The sequence below is a fragment of the Rhea americana genome, unplaced genomic scaffold (assembly GCF_003343005.1).
Source record: "Rhea americana isolate MKP2758 unplaced genomic scaffold, rheAme1 scaffold_71, whole genome shotgun sequence".
In the NCBI taxonomy this organism is placed as follows: Eukaryota; Metazoa; Chordata; class Aves; order Rheiformes; family Rheidae; genus Rhea; species Rhea americana.
Window position 1 is genome coordinate 3706226 of NW_028186879.1, and position 14217 is coordinate 3720442.

Sequence of the window (14217 nt, forward strand, 5' to 3'; positions counted from 1 at the left end):
GGGATTCACGCTGTCACCCTTTATCTGCCCCAAAAGCGTAGACAGGAGCCAGCCGGAGGAGCCGCGGCCGCTTAGCTCGCCTGAGGTCAAGCAGGTAACGCGCGTTTCTGGTCCCCTCGGCCCCGGGCGGCGGTCGGGCCCGGCGCTGTTTCGCTTCACTTGATCCTGGCCCCGCTCGGTTAGTTGGAAACTTTGCCGTCATCTGCTGCGCGGGGAAGCAGGATTTCCCCGCTGGCGCCCCGCGGCCCTCCTGCCTGCCCTGCCCGGCCTGCCCTGCCCTGCGCGCACCCAGGAGGTCGGGTGGTCGCAGGCGGGCAGCCCGGACGGAGCTGCGCTGCTTGCCAGTAACTTTCCAAGCTTGTCTTGTGTTTCACGATCTCCAGTCTTCACTCCAGCTGTTACTAGGCAGTCGTGCACCTTTATTCCCCCCCCCCCCAAAAAAAAGGGGTATGTTTCACAGAAATTACGCTTGTATACCTGGTACTTTGTCTGAAGTGCATGGCACATGGCAGTTAAGGTGATTTCCAGTTGATGCGTTCAAACTCTTTACTGTAAATGTTAAAAAGGCAGTTCCCTTTGGAGCACTGGTACTCACTTAGGTGCACTCAAGACTGTTCAAGTCACTGTTTTCATTCAGGTCGTTATTTTCAAAAGATTTTTGCTAGTCCCAGTGTAAAACTGTGTCTCCCAACTTTATTCTTTTCATATAGGTACAGAACTTTCTCCTGCTCTTCTTTCAGAGAGGAAATTGGTCTCATTTAGACTTACATTATTTCTGTCTGGTTAGGTGTTTCAAGATTGGAAGACCTAAATGTGATTTAGGTCGGAGGGTTTGAAAGGAGTGGGAGGGGATGGCTGGTGTGTGTGTTTGCAGCACCATTCATTTCTTTCTAGGAAATTTTGGAAGTATTCAACAGTTTGTACACTTTGATAACCTATTTGTTAACAAATACTGAGCAGACTGAACTACAGGCAGCTAGCCAGTGATCTGATTTATTCTTTAGTCAAGAAAAATAAACGATATTTTTTATACTATCTTAATTGTGGCAAAATTCTAAACTTGATCTTCTTGGGAGAGTTCTGTTTTTTTTTTTTTCTTTAAACCCTCTCCCCCCCCCCTTTTTTTTTAAGTTAAGCATTAGTCCTCATTCCTTGTACACTACATGCTAAAACGTTGGTTTTCTATGTATAGCTTCTAGTAAAGAAGGTATCATTAGTCCACCTGAAATCCTACTGGAAAGCTATCTCTTTGCTCTAAAGAGCCAACAGAATTTGGTTTTACATTTAGTTACATTGCATTTTGCAGCAAAATTGGATTGTATTTAATATATAAATCACTTACTGTATTTAAAAGTTTTTTGATACTTGAGACCCACCTCAGATATGTCCATATGTGTACAAATGTATATATATACGTACCTGCATGCGTATCTATTTATATGAAAGTGTTAAATAATCACTTTTAAATCGTGCGGTGCTGATGTGTTCACAGAGTAACTTCCATTTAATACGTGGGCAGTCCTACAAATACACTTTTTAATTCTCTAAGGAAACTGAAAGTCTAGGTCTTTTTTACTGTTGTGAAGATAATAATTTGTTGGGCTCTGCAAATGTTAAGTAGTTTATTCAATTTTAGTTTTTCAGTTTTCTAGTAAAACACTATTTGAGATCCCATCATTGTTACAGACAAATTCTCCATGTATCTTGTAGTGTGTTTTGCTACAATTAATGTATAGAGGTTTTCAAAACTGCTTAACAGTCCTGTGACATTCAGGGTAGTAACTAAAGATGGAAGCAGTTGTAAAAGCTATGAAGAGTAGAAAAATAATCACTGTAGAATGCTGCATATCTTTTAAGCAGTTTAGAGGCTGTGTGTGGATTCTTACTGCTAGAAATAGGAAATGCGCAAAACCAAAGTTTTGAAACAACTATGCCACCTTTATTTTATGTTTTGGAGCTATGGGATTTTTTTATTTCTAGTTCAGAACTTGTGCAATCCTCTTAAACCAAGATGTTTTTCACATTCTAACAGTGGATTACTTTTTATTATTATGCTTTTCATTATAACAGATCTCAAGCAGCYTTGCTCGAGTTTATGCTTGCAAGTATTTATGAATTGTTCACAATGCAGTATATTATATAGTGGAAATGTCTGCAGCATAGGTGTGTGAAAGATTACAATTTAAGATGAATATTTGAAATTGAATAGCATGATTTTCATTATTGTTGTGGTAGTATAGGAATATATAGTGGAAATGTTTCTCATTCTATCTCATCCACCAGGAGCATTTACTCTTTAGAACACTGAGTCTATTACGTTGTAATACTTACCTGTTTTCCGTAATAATATCATCTTCACCATTGAACAATGAGAGTGAAATACTGCAAACGCTTGGTAATTAATTAAATACTTAAATTGACAAAATGGCACTATTTTAGCATAACTTGTGCTACTGACTAAATTCTCATTCTTATCTTAACAATGACCTATAGCAGCCATTAGTAACATAATTGCAGAATCAAAGCCTTTTGTAATAAGTACTTAGTATTTACTAAGATTAGGTTAGTATTTAGTTTATGTAATTGAAGTTAGTAAAGCTTCATGGAATTGAATATGGTAGAATTTTCATTAGTCTCTATAAAAAAAACTGTCAGAAATTTTTCAGCTATGGCTTTTTCTAGACACCTTCAGAGAAAAAAATGTACTGTTGAAGCTGACAAACAGAATGCATGTCAAAGCTAATTCTGTAAATTCATTATGAATTTTCTTCTGAAGACATTCATTTATTTTTAAATCAAAGACACTGATACACTGATACCTTTGGCACCAAGTTCCTTAAGCCTTTTTTAAATTTCCAGTCTTTGCATAATGCTGCAATGACTTTAATTCTGGTTCTATTGGTTGTTGGGCCTTCAGAATTCTGCTCATAGTGAAGGAAATTGAGCTTGTCTACAAGTCTCTGCAGGATCAAAGGTCCAGCAAGGTCAGTTAATCTATTTTCAAGGTCAATTAATGCCAATTAATATATTTTCCTTTTGTGAGTAGAACAACAGGTAGTATCTGTCTTATTTTATAGCGGCTTTTATTTGGTTACTGTGTTCTAATCAATTTGCTGTTCATTCTGACAATACATTTGGTGTTCAATTTTCAGCTATTTAGTGTAACTATTTCTAATTGTTTATTCACTTTCAGTCATCTGCTCAGTGAGCTTACATTAAGTGGTTGTGTATTCATGGTAAAACTTTCTAGATTTAACGTAAGATTACCTTGGTTGTAATTTTTCATGCTAACTGTTTCTTTAGAGCTTCGATAAGCAATTTATGACATCATTTTGACTGTTTGCTGACCTACTGTTTAGAAAGATACAAAGAGTATATTGGAGTAAGTCTTTAATGTTGATTATAAATTTTTACTGTACAAAGATTTACAGTAAAATTAACATAATTTTTCCACTCTTTTTTTACTTTTTTCTTCCTCTTATAGTTCCAGATTTTAGTTTTATATACATTTGCTATTTGCCAATGAAGCTACACTGACTAGTATCTGGTCTAGTATACTAGACCGGATATAGCCTATGCTGGGAAAAAGTAGATCAGTTTTTCCAAATCAAATCAACTTGTATAACAGAAAAAAAAGTGAAGATGGTCTTTGTTCTGCTTTGTAATTTAGAAACAGTGATTATATAAAGTTCACTGAAAATGTTTCTTCTATTGTCATAACCAACATAGCTGTGTCAGAAACGTACATATTGCACTGTGCACTGCAGTGATACTATATAGGTTGCTTTTCTTCTTTAAAACATCTCACAGGATGATGCTTAATTCACAACCTTGATCAGTCCTGCTTGCTGCAATGCAATACTGTGAATTGTGCCCTTAGTMTTTCAGAACTTATAATTAAAATACTAATATGACGCTGTGTTGTCTAAAGCTTTTAGAACTGTTAAAATGTACTGTTTATCACTAGTCAGCTTGCAGCCAGTTGGGTCATCTTTTTCGTGGTCAAGAATCAAGTACACGATTGCCAAAGAGCACGCGAGTGAATCTGTAATGGCACAAATCAGGAACTTGCAGCATTTTCTGAGAGGCAGTGACTCCCACTTCTTCACTCCAACTGAATTTGGAACTTGCCAAGAGACTCTAGTCTCTATCTCATACACACACAAGCTGCAAATGATACAGAAGTTCTGAGAAGCAGTGTGCTGTCAGAAGTAGCATCTCCTACTGAGTTTTTTAAGACTATGTTTAATTGCTAGTTTCAGGAAGAAAAATACAATATGATAAATCCCTGAAAGGTTGCTATCCCTGTAGAATATTATATTTTGTGCTAGGTCTAAGTCAGCGTTTCCAGATGAGTGGCTAAAGTTGTTACCAGTGCATATGTGACATTACAAAATTTGCCAAGTCCTCTTTGTTTAGTGACAGCAAATGTGATTTTGTAGCAACATATTTTTCTAGGAATGTAAGAGCATTGATACTAAAATATTTGATACGGCATACTTAAAGTGAAAACTCAAGTTTTACTATTGGTCTTTTTCTGTCCTCGTTAATGCTGTCTGTGACAGGATTGCAGTCTAATTGCTTCTGTTTATCATTAAATCTTACCATTGCCTTGCATCAGCAAGGTGTTAAGATTCTTTCAGATTAGAAGAGACTCAAATAATGTTCTAGAGGTCTTACATGAAATTCATAAATTTTGTTTGATTATAATGAAGATGTTAAGATAAAGCTAGTCTTATAGTAATGGTTAACAAACCATTTGTGCTATTTTATTATTATAGTGTTTGATCTTTATGAAGTTCTTGTTTTATTTAAAGTGCCTTTGTATTGAAACAGAAAAGGATTTTTATGTCTGAAAGTGGAAGGAAAAACTGTCCAGTAATCTGTTTTGGACTGTATTAAATGTTCGTTTTCTGCTTAAACTCGGTTGAATGTTTCATTCTTTTCCAGATTTCTAATATTAGCAGTTCATAAGAGAAGCAAAGATGACCACATGTGGTAGCGGTGACTTTGTGTGGGACCATTGTATGAAAGCTTTTATTCCAAGCAACTATGATTAAAATACTTCTCATGATCAAAACTGTAGCTTCAATGAATTTTCTGTGGCTACATGTGTAACCACAGCAAAAATTTAGTTTGGAACTTTTGCCTTACTCTATTAAAAAACCTCAGAATTCTGTAAAACCATTCCTCAAACACCAGTTTGCTTCAGGGAAAACATTCTTGGTGCAGGTACTACAGAAAAGACATAAAATGATCTGCTGGAGGACCTCTTCACAAATAGTACGGTTATAGAGAACTCAAAGTGCTGCAGTTCATAGGATAAATCTTGGAAGACTGCTTAAATATAATTAAGTTTATTAGGGTTGTACTGGAAGTATTAGGGCTCGCAGACTTGGAAGCCCACAAAAAATGGTTTAAGAAGTTCTCAAGTCCTGTTTCTGTCTCCCGGTCAGGCTGCAAGTTGCTGTGCCTCCAAAGAGGTAAATGCTAAAATAGAGCTGTCTGAGACAAGTTCTTTTATACTGTGGTCTCCACATGTGAAATGCTGTTGTTTGTCATTCTTAAACTCCAGTATTTCATTTCAGTAAAATACTTTCGATTTTAAATCTTACTACATTGAAGAAGTTAATTTTACTGTAGCAATGTACAGGTACTGCATGCATGGTCTTCACTCGGGTAAAATTTCTAATCCAAATCTGTAGATGATTTGCCAAATAATGTCCACTATAAACATGTTGCTTTCTTAGCTTTTCTCTCTCTCTCTTTTTTTTTTTGGTAACTTCTGGCATAGATATGAATATAGTATTATATACGTGGCATTTTCAACACCCTAGCTTTATATACTTCCAGAACCAAATGTTTTAATCAGTTGCATGCATGTCAAAAGCAGCTTTTTGTTTAGATCTTTGAATCAGTTTCTTTAGATGAGTAAAAGGAAGAAATACATATCTACAGTATTTTAAAAATCTTGTACATATATAGGGCCACTTTGATTTTTAGTTTTCCTTGCGCAACTTTCAGCCCACACTTTCTCACTCAGTATATTTCTGACTTTTTTTTTTATGGATGATGTTGTTCAGGAATGAAAGCTGTATGTAATTACTGTATATAAAGGATTTTCAGTATTGGATAAAATCTGTGTGTGGCATTTTAATTTAGTCATTGAATAAGAAAGATGAGTTTATTCCTTTGTAGGAACTATTATTTAATCTCTAATTTACGTGTAAATGCTTTACATTGAGAGACTTGTTGGCAAGCCTTGTAATAATTAGAATGTGAATTTTTGTGGGGGTTTTCTTGCAATCTGTTTTAAAAGCCTGGTTCATGCTGAGAAAAAATATTGCTGTTAAGATGAAGTGTCTGTTGATAAATATAGAATGCTGGATAAAATTGCATAAGGATTTGTAGTGATGTATGGAATTGCCTGTAAGAATCTGCTTCTAAAATAAAACCAGAAAGAATAGGTACAGTCTAATCTGAGAAATACACAAGAAGATTCTTGTGCTTATTCTGGCATAAAAAGAAAAATTTTACTTCCTTCTGTCTGATCAAAAATCCTAGGAGAGTTTTATGTCCTAAGTAACAATTTACGTGTTTATCTCTGAGTCTGGTTTTTTTAGAAATTAATTCTAAATGCAAATATAACTGTACACACAGTAGATTACTAGGACACTTACAAAATAAATTTAAGCAGGTATAACAGAACATATAATGCTTTAAAGAGGTTTTAAAAGCTTAATATAAAAAATTACCACATCAAGCCTGCTGCTCGGAGCTTGCAGGCCTCAGACTTGAAATCAGGTGGTTCACACCTGACGACATGGTCAGATCATTACTACTTAAAATCTGTCTTGTAAAATAAGGCCATGTGAACGTAATTAAAATTACCTTTACTGGAGCAACTTTAGGGATTATTTATATTTATTTATTTTTTAAGTTGTACCTTGCTTAAAATGCTAGTCTTGGATTTCTGCTGCTTATTTAATTTCTGGTCATTTTTCTCTCAGATAGCATATTATGCTATATGAAATGGATGTGGGAGTGCAGTGTCTGGAGCCAGACAGTATTGACCTGTACAGCACTCAGTCTGTGTTCTGGATGTAGGACAGTGAAGAAGGTATCCTTGAAGGTATCAAGTTGGGTCCTTGAGCCATCCTCAAGATGGTACCTTGAAGCATTTTTCCCACTGAAGAATCTGCAAACCTCGCAGCCTTCAGGTGGGCCCTGACTTTGAATCAAAGTGCTTTAGTTGATGTTTAGTTTGGAGATGTTGCCAGTCACATTTCTACTTGGCAGTGTCCAGTGCTGAACATTTCTTTGTTGATGTGCAATGAGGTGCAGGCTGTGTTCTTGTCAGCATGTGGTAGCATCCCTCTACTAGCTTCGTATTTTACTGTCCTCTGTAACTTATCTGCTATTTTTACTGTCTCAGTACATATTACAAAACATGTTTCCTTAGATCATGACAAGGCAGTTAGCATTGAAGGTGAGGACATTGAATACTTAGTATTTTTGAATCAGAAATGAGTAGCCAATTTGTCATTACGTATGTCAGATATGGACAGTCTATGGTTGCATATGAGATGATTTAATGTAATTCATGCATATGCCTTCTAATTCTCATGTACCATGTGATTATATTCCTTTTAAGTTTTTTCTCTCCTGTGCGTATAGAAGCAAATTGAAATATGGCAATATAATTGGGTTGGTTCTGCATGTTTAAATGCCTTAACATTTTTGCCTCCCAAATGTCCACAAGAATGAATGTATTTCAGTTAATACCCTCAAAATATTGTGGAAAGAATATGATTTTATAAAATGGAGGATCTTTTTGTTTTAAAATGCATTTCTTTATTTGCAAGCATCAATAAATATAAATTTCCCCTTCAAGAAGAGCTGTTTGGAATTAGACTGACAACACAGCCTTCTCAATATTTTTTTTCCCTCAGAGGTACTTTAGTCTTTTTGAAGCTGTTCCTCTTGTGCAACCAAACAGGGGAAGCTTAGTTACCTCTTGTTTAATTCTGTATTTCACAGTGTTTTGGAAGTTCTGTATGTATCAGGTATCCACTAAGCAGTCTAAATCAATAACTGAGATATTAAATATATCACAAGCGTCATACTCTGCATTAGTGACATACAAACATTGTCATGTTGTATACCTAAAATAGAGTATGGTATAGTAAGTGTGGAATCCGTAGGACCATGATGTTGTAATTAATTATAGACTTAGATATTACTTATGGGTGTACATTTGTTTCACAACTTTAAATACAGGGTATCCATTTCAGCTTTCTGAATGTGAGATATTTGTATCTTGAAGTTTTGGCTTTGAAAATATTTACATTTATTATCCCCTCAGTGTGCACAGAGATTCTTTGTACAGGTGTTTTCATTGATATTAAAACAACGTGATATCAAATGTAGTCTTAGGGGTCGAGGTTACACGCTATCTTTAGTGTGATCTGTCACCTTCTACTTGCTTTCACCTTTGCTGTGTGAATTGAGTAATGATACAAAATTTAACTATAATTCTTTCTAGACAGTGTGATACATGTGGACAGATTGAGTTGAAGTCTCATGGTTTTGTTGTGTTTTTAGCTTTTTTTTATTTCAATGTAATGAAAAGCTAACTCTTTGAGAATCTTGGGCTGTTTACATTAGTACACAAACATGAGCAGAAAAGAAAATAGCCTGCCTGAATAGTAAAACTTACACAAAGTAATATTCTGACTTTTAACAAAAATCCTAGAGAAAAAACTAGTATTACTGGGGATACTGGGCTTTTCCTCCAATAAATACTTCAGGCGGTTTTAAAATAGGTATAACAAAGTTTCTTTTTCTAGTTGCTTTCATAGCTGGAAACTGTATATTTTCAAAGTATAGTTGATAATTAGCCTTTGTAAGAAATGAGCAGTTGTATGCAGACAGTAGCATCAGTTTTCCCGTTACTGCTGTTTCACTTTGTCTTCTGGATGCATTTGCTGGATTAGTGTAAGAGCTCTGTATTTCACCTCCTTGTAGACCACATTGTGAAGACTCTAACTGGCAAACTAAAGCTGTTTCCAACCATTGGACCAGCCCATCAGGTAACCATGTGTCAAAGAAATAATTCATGTTGTGGGAATGTTATGTTGTGGGAAAAACTATCCAGACTTTGCTGTGGCAAGCTGTAACAGTAGCAGTAAGGTTGTTTATTCCATCTCCTTTTTTTCATTCATTGGATATCTTTAGGTTGCGTTAACTTTTGGTGCTTTGATGTAATGTTTCCTTCTTTTCTTCTTACTATGATTCTTACAATAGTATTACTTAACGTACATAGACTTACTTTTGTTTGAGTAATGTTCCAGAAAGATATTAGCTAAAATAGTCAAAACGAGTAAAGGACAGATAAATCTGTCTGAAAGGCACATTTAGAATACATACTATAGGCCATATCTTCTTGCTGTTACTTCTGGAGGTTTTTATTACACTTTGAACTGAAGGACAAAAGAATGGAGTCTTGTCAGCTGCTACACCAGGCAGTATTTCAGGTAGTTCYTCAAGGTTTGTGTCCCTTTCAGGGCAGGAGAAATTTCCTATCACTGGAGTGACTGTCTTGCAGTGATGAAGTCTATAAAAAGCAGTTATAGCAGATGTAGCTAATAAATGTTATCAGCACTGATACCTTCCTTGCTCCTTTGCCAAGTCAGCAGAGAAATTCCTTCATCTGCCTCCAGAAACTGCAGATTCTAACCATAGCAGAGATTAAAAAATTACATGAACTGAAGGTAATGGATAGTGGTATGGTACTATTGTATTAATTAGTATATTAATAAATTCTAATGCATTATAGTGTAAAATAACTAATTAAACTGTTATATAAATGTATATGCACATATATTTATAATGTAAAAGTATATTTTGTAAGGATATAGTATTATGCGCATGTATAAAATACACATTGTGTGAATAAAATAATAAAAAATACTGTGTTAGTAATGGAGTTACAGGTTTATTTCAAAATGACGAATTTCAAAATGTCAGCTATACCTAGGACTTAAAGGATTGATTTGCCTGAAGTTCAGTCGAAGGCTCCTTCTCCTGGCCCTGTTAGAGGCAGCCAGTCCAAGTGCAGCAGAGTCAGCCTTGCTTCAGAACTGACTTTATGCTCACGCTAATGTGAAGTCTTACAAAGAGAAAAATGAATAGGTTTTACTCTGTCATATTGACCAGTGTGATGAAAGCGACTTAGTAATAGCATTATATTCTCTCTCAAAGTTACCTGAACGAATACCAAAGTCTCCCTAGGGTTACCTACTGACCACATTATTTGACTATCTGCTTCCTTTCCTAAAAATTAAAAAAATACAATCAGACATCAGAGCATGCCGTAGTAGACAGAAGAATTGGTTTAGGGTTACGGCACAGTTTTGTAATAGTTCTCTTTATATTTGCTTTTGAAGCATTTGTGGGCTTGTCTGGTAATTCAGTGGTTTTCATGGGAAGGCAAGTCAAAATAATAGTTGGCATGGAGCCGAAGATTTTGCGTGTTACAACTACTTCATAAACTTAAATAGTTTGTATATAAAGTGACAGTGGTCTCAGGAGCCTGGAGTCTTCAGAAGATGAAGTGCTTACCAATGCTCATTTCCATGAAGGCATTGGAGTAGGGATCTTGTTTAGGAATGCAGCAAAACTGATTGATAAAACATCTTGCACCTTTTTTTTTTTTTTTTTTTTTACTGAAAAGCGTGCTTGATGATCTTAAGATGAAGTGAATACAGCAGTATCACTACTGCATTTGGAAGTAACTGGAAAATGACAAGCTTCTGCTTAAGGCATGAAGTGACAGGAATAAGCATTATAATCTCCACAGGAAAACCCAAAGATTAAACATGCAACAGTTTAAAAACCAAGGATTCCAAAAGCAGTTTAGATACTCTCATCTAATATAAGCATTAATATAGAATCTCTATTTTTCAATAGAGAACAAATGAGAAGAACTGATGCTTGATTTAGTTGTTCCCATTAAGTAGACTTCTGGGTCTTACTTCAGAACTGTTCTTCAGTAGATCCTTTTTATTTTTCCATGCAAGAGTATCTTTTCTATTTTTTTTAAATGAGTCATATATACAGTAAAAGACTCCAGACTGCTTTTTTTAATATAAAGCAGTTTAGATCCTAACACAGGTCAAAGAAAGCAAACATACAAACGTTTTCAGTGATTCAGATAAGTGCAAGATCTGATTTGTCTTCCTGAAATTTTGTGTATTGCTGACATAATTTAGAGGTAGACTTTTTTTTTAAAAAAAGTACAGTTTTACAGCAGCTACTTAGAAAATGTGGACGCATTTTAGTATAATGTTTGCAATGGGGAAAATGTAGTCTTTCATATTCTTATGGTAAGAAATCCTGTTAGGCCTGAATTGTTTATAAATATATCAGAAACAAATGAGTAATGGAAATAGAGCTACTTAAACATTGTGCAAATTCCATTTGTGCACAATTGGATGAGCACTACAATGCATGGATACTTATGCTGTGACTTAAATGTCTAAAATGATTTTTTTCTAACTCTACAAATTATTTGGCAGTGCATGCTCCTCTTTTTCTTTTTTTTTTAAGTGACAATTTTTTTAAGTTCTGAATCTGGAAACTTTTTCAATTGGATATATATAGCCAGACCTTCCCATATGAAAGCTTCTCAACAAAGCCTCAAAATATGTTGGGATTAATTTATATAAATAACTAAACATACTCTTTTTTTTTGTAGTATACAGTTAAAATATGCAGTTTAGCTAACCATTCAAAGTAAGAGAAGGTCTGCACTGCATCAGAAGTGGAGTTTGTATTTATAGCTTAGTGGTTAGTGTGTGTGTGTGCAGTACTGCTACAGTGCTTTTCCTTCTGAGCAAAAGTAATTGTTCATTTTTTTTCATGTGGGGTTGTAGTTAAGCAGTTTTGTAAAGAGAATTCTGCTGGTCTTTCTTTAGCTCTCTCCAGCAACTTTATTGTAGAGTGCTAAAGAAGACCTAAAAGCCCTAAATAGAGTATTTGTATGTAAAGGCTGTGACCTATAGGGAAGGCTTGGCTTGTAAGACAAAAATGGCAAAAATTAAAGTAACTCTTCTGTTTCTGGATTTTTTTTTTTTTAATCTAGTAAAACTTTATATTTTCAACTTAGTTGCAGAACCATCATGGACAATAAACAGTGTAAAGCATATAAAATTACTTTCCCTAGAACAGAGTGTTTTCTTTTATTCTGAATATGCCTGTTGTGTGGAATGTTCCTACTCAATCTCCCAGAAAAACACTGTAGGAAATTGCTGACATACTTTTTTCCCAGCTGCTGTTAAATTTGGAAAACTGACGATCTCATATTGCCAAATGTTGTTGTATTGTTTTTCTTTAATTTTGAGATTCATGTTCTAATTTCTCTTTAGCCTCAGAAGTGCAAAATAAAAAATACAAAAAATTTTGTTGCACCAGAAATGATGCACATGCTAAGCAAGCAGACTTTGTATAGCAAAAAGTAAGGAATTCTTTATGTGAACACCTCTATAAAAAGCAGTGTACTTTCATCTGTCAATATGCCATCTGTTTGCCTTATGTTCTGTCATGGTACCTCATTTTCTTTTCTGATGAAGAGGTTCCTAGACAATACTGTTCATTGAAATGCCAGCAATGTGATCGAGATGCATTGTCAGAAATAATGAAATGGAGTCGGATTCCTTGATGTTAAACCCTTCAAGTAGTATATCATGTTTCACTACTACTAACTTTTTCATTGCACTGTGCACTCATTTTCTGAGGTAGTGATAAAAGGTACCATTTTCAGTATTTCATAATACTGATACCAACAACAAAAAGGTATAGAGATTATATTGAGCATCCTTATCTAGTTCAATCTTTTGGGGCAGGGACTTGGGAAACTGTAGTCGGGGGAATAGTAAGGCATCTCAGTTTTCTTTATCCCCTGATTCCTAGTTAATTTGTTCTTGCTGGGTGTCTGTGACTTTGCTCTGCAGCCCTCCTTGTGGCAGAATCTACAGATTAAAGTTACGCAGAGGGTCTTGGGTGTTCTCTCCTTCACGCAGCCTGGAAACTAGGCTTCCAGACATCACTTCCAGGACCCGTAGACCCCACGTATATTATGGACCCCTCTGCACTGCTCCTTTCAAGGAGGAAAGGATAAGGAAGTAGCACTTGCTTCTACTCCTTCTGTTGCTGAACTGCTGCAGTAGAAGGCCTGGGCTTAGCTTTTAGTATGGAGTTAGAGAGCAGAGGGTAGTGAGAGGTACAGAGTGGATCTGGGCCACTTTGCCTAGAGCTGCAGTTCTCAGTGTGGTGTTAATACGATAGAGTAAAACTTGCGTATCATTTTGTAGAGTGAGATTGCATATCACCTCTATAAATTCATGTTAAGTACATCCATTTCTGACCATCAGAAATAACTAGTTGACTACTAGACTACCATAAGTAGATTTAAAAGTTGCTTGCAGTTCTTGGAATTGTATTCCTATTCATGCTTAATATGTTTTTGTCATCCTGGAGGCTGTATCTGGGCTGTTATTTTGCCAGTTAAGACCTGGAGATTGTCAAGTTTCTCATCACTTCATACTTGATGAACACTTCCAGCCCATTAAAAGTTACTGTGAATGTGTTTACCAAACCCAAGTTGATAGAGGTAGTATTCTTTACTAGACCAACTGCTGTAACTGGGAAGAGTACGCAAGCTTTTGGCCACAGGAACACTCAAATCTGAAATAAAAGTGGGCAAAAGTTGAGAAAAATTACTGTAATTTTACTACGGAAACTGTAAAATGCCTTCTCTGTCAGTCTGATCATAGAATCATAGAATCATAGAATCAGTAAGGTTGGAAGGGACCTCTGGAGATCATCTAGTCCAACCTCCCTACTCAGCAGGGTCACCTAGAGCATGTCAGACAGGGTTGCATCCAGGCAGGCCTTGAAAATCTCCAGAGAAGGAGACTCCACAACCTCTCTGGGCAACCTGGTCCAGTGCTCCGTCACGCTCACAGGGAAGAAATTCCCCCTCACGGTCAGGCAGAACTTCCTGTGCTTCAATTTCTGCCCATTGCCTCTTGTCCTGTCACACGGGACAACTGAAAAGAGTTTGTCCCCGTCCCCCTGACACCCTCTCTTCAGATACTTATAAAGAGTTATTGATGATAAGGGTGTGTTCAGGTAGTCACGGGACACTGTGGTGCA

At 36.0% G+C, this 14217-nt stretch overlaps 1 protein-coding gene across 1 annotated transcript in view; it reads left to right on the forward strand.

Moving 5' to 3' along the window:
• The first annotated feature begins 40 nt into the window (after window positions 1-40).
• The window catches only part of MICU2 (mitochondrial calcium uptake 2), a 166566-nt gene continuing 152389 nt past the window's right edge, over window positions 41-14217 (forward strand). The window contains exon 1 of the mRNA XM_085321809.1: window positions 41-94. The gene's annotated coding sequence lies outside the window, so the exon portion shown is untranslated. The remainder of the gene's footprint in view (window positions 95-14217) is intronic.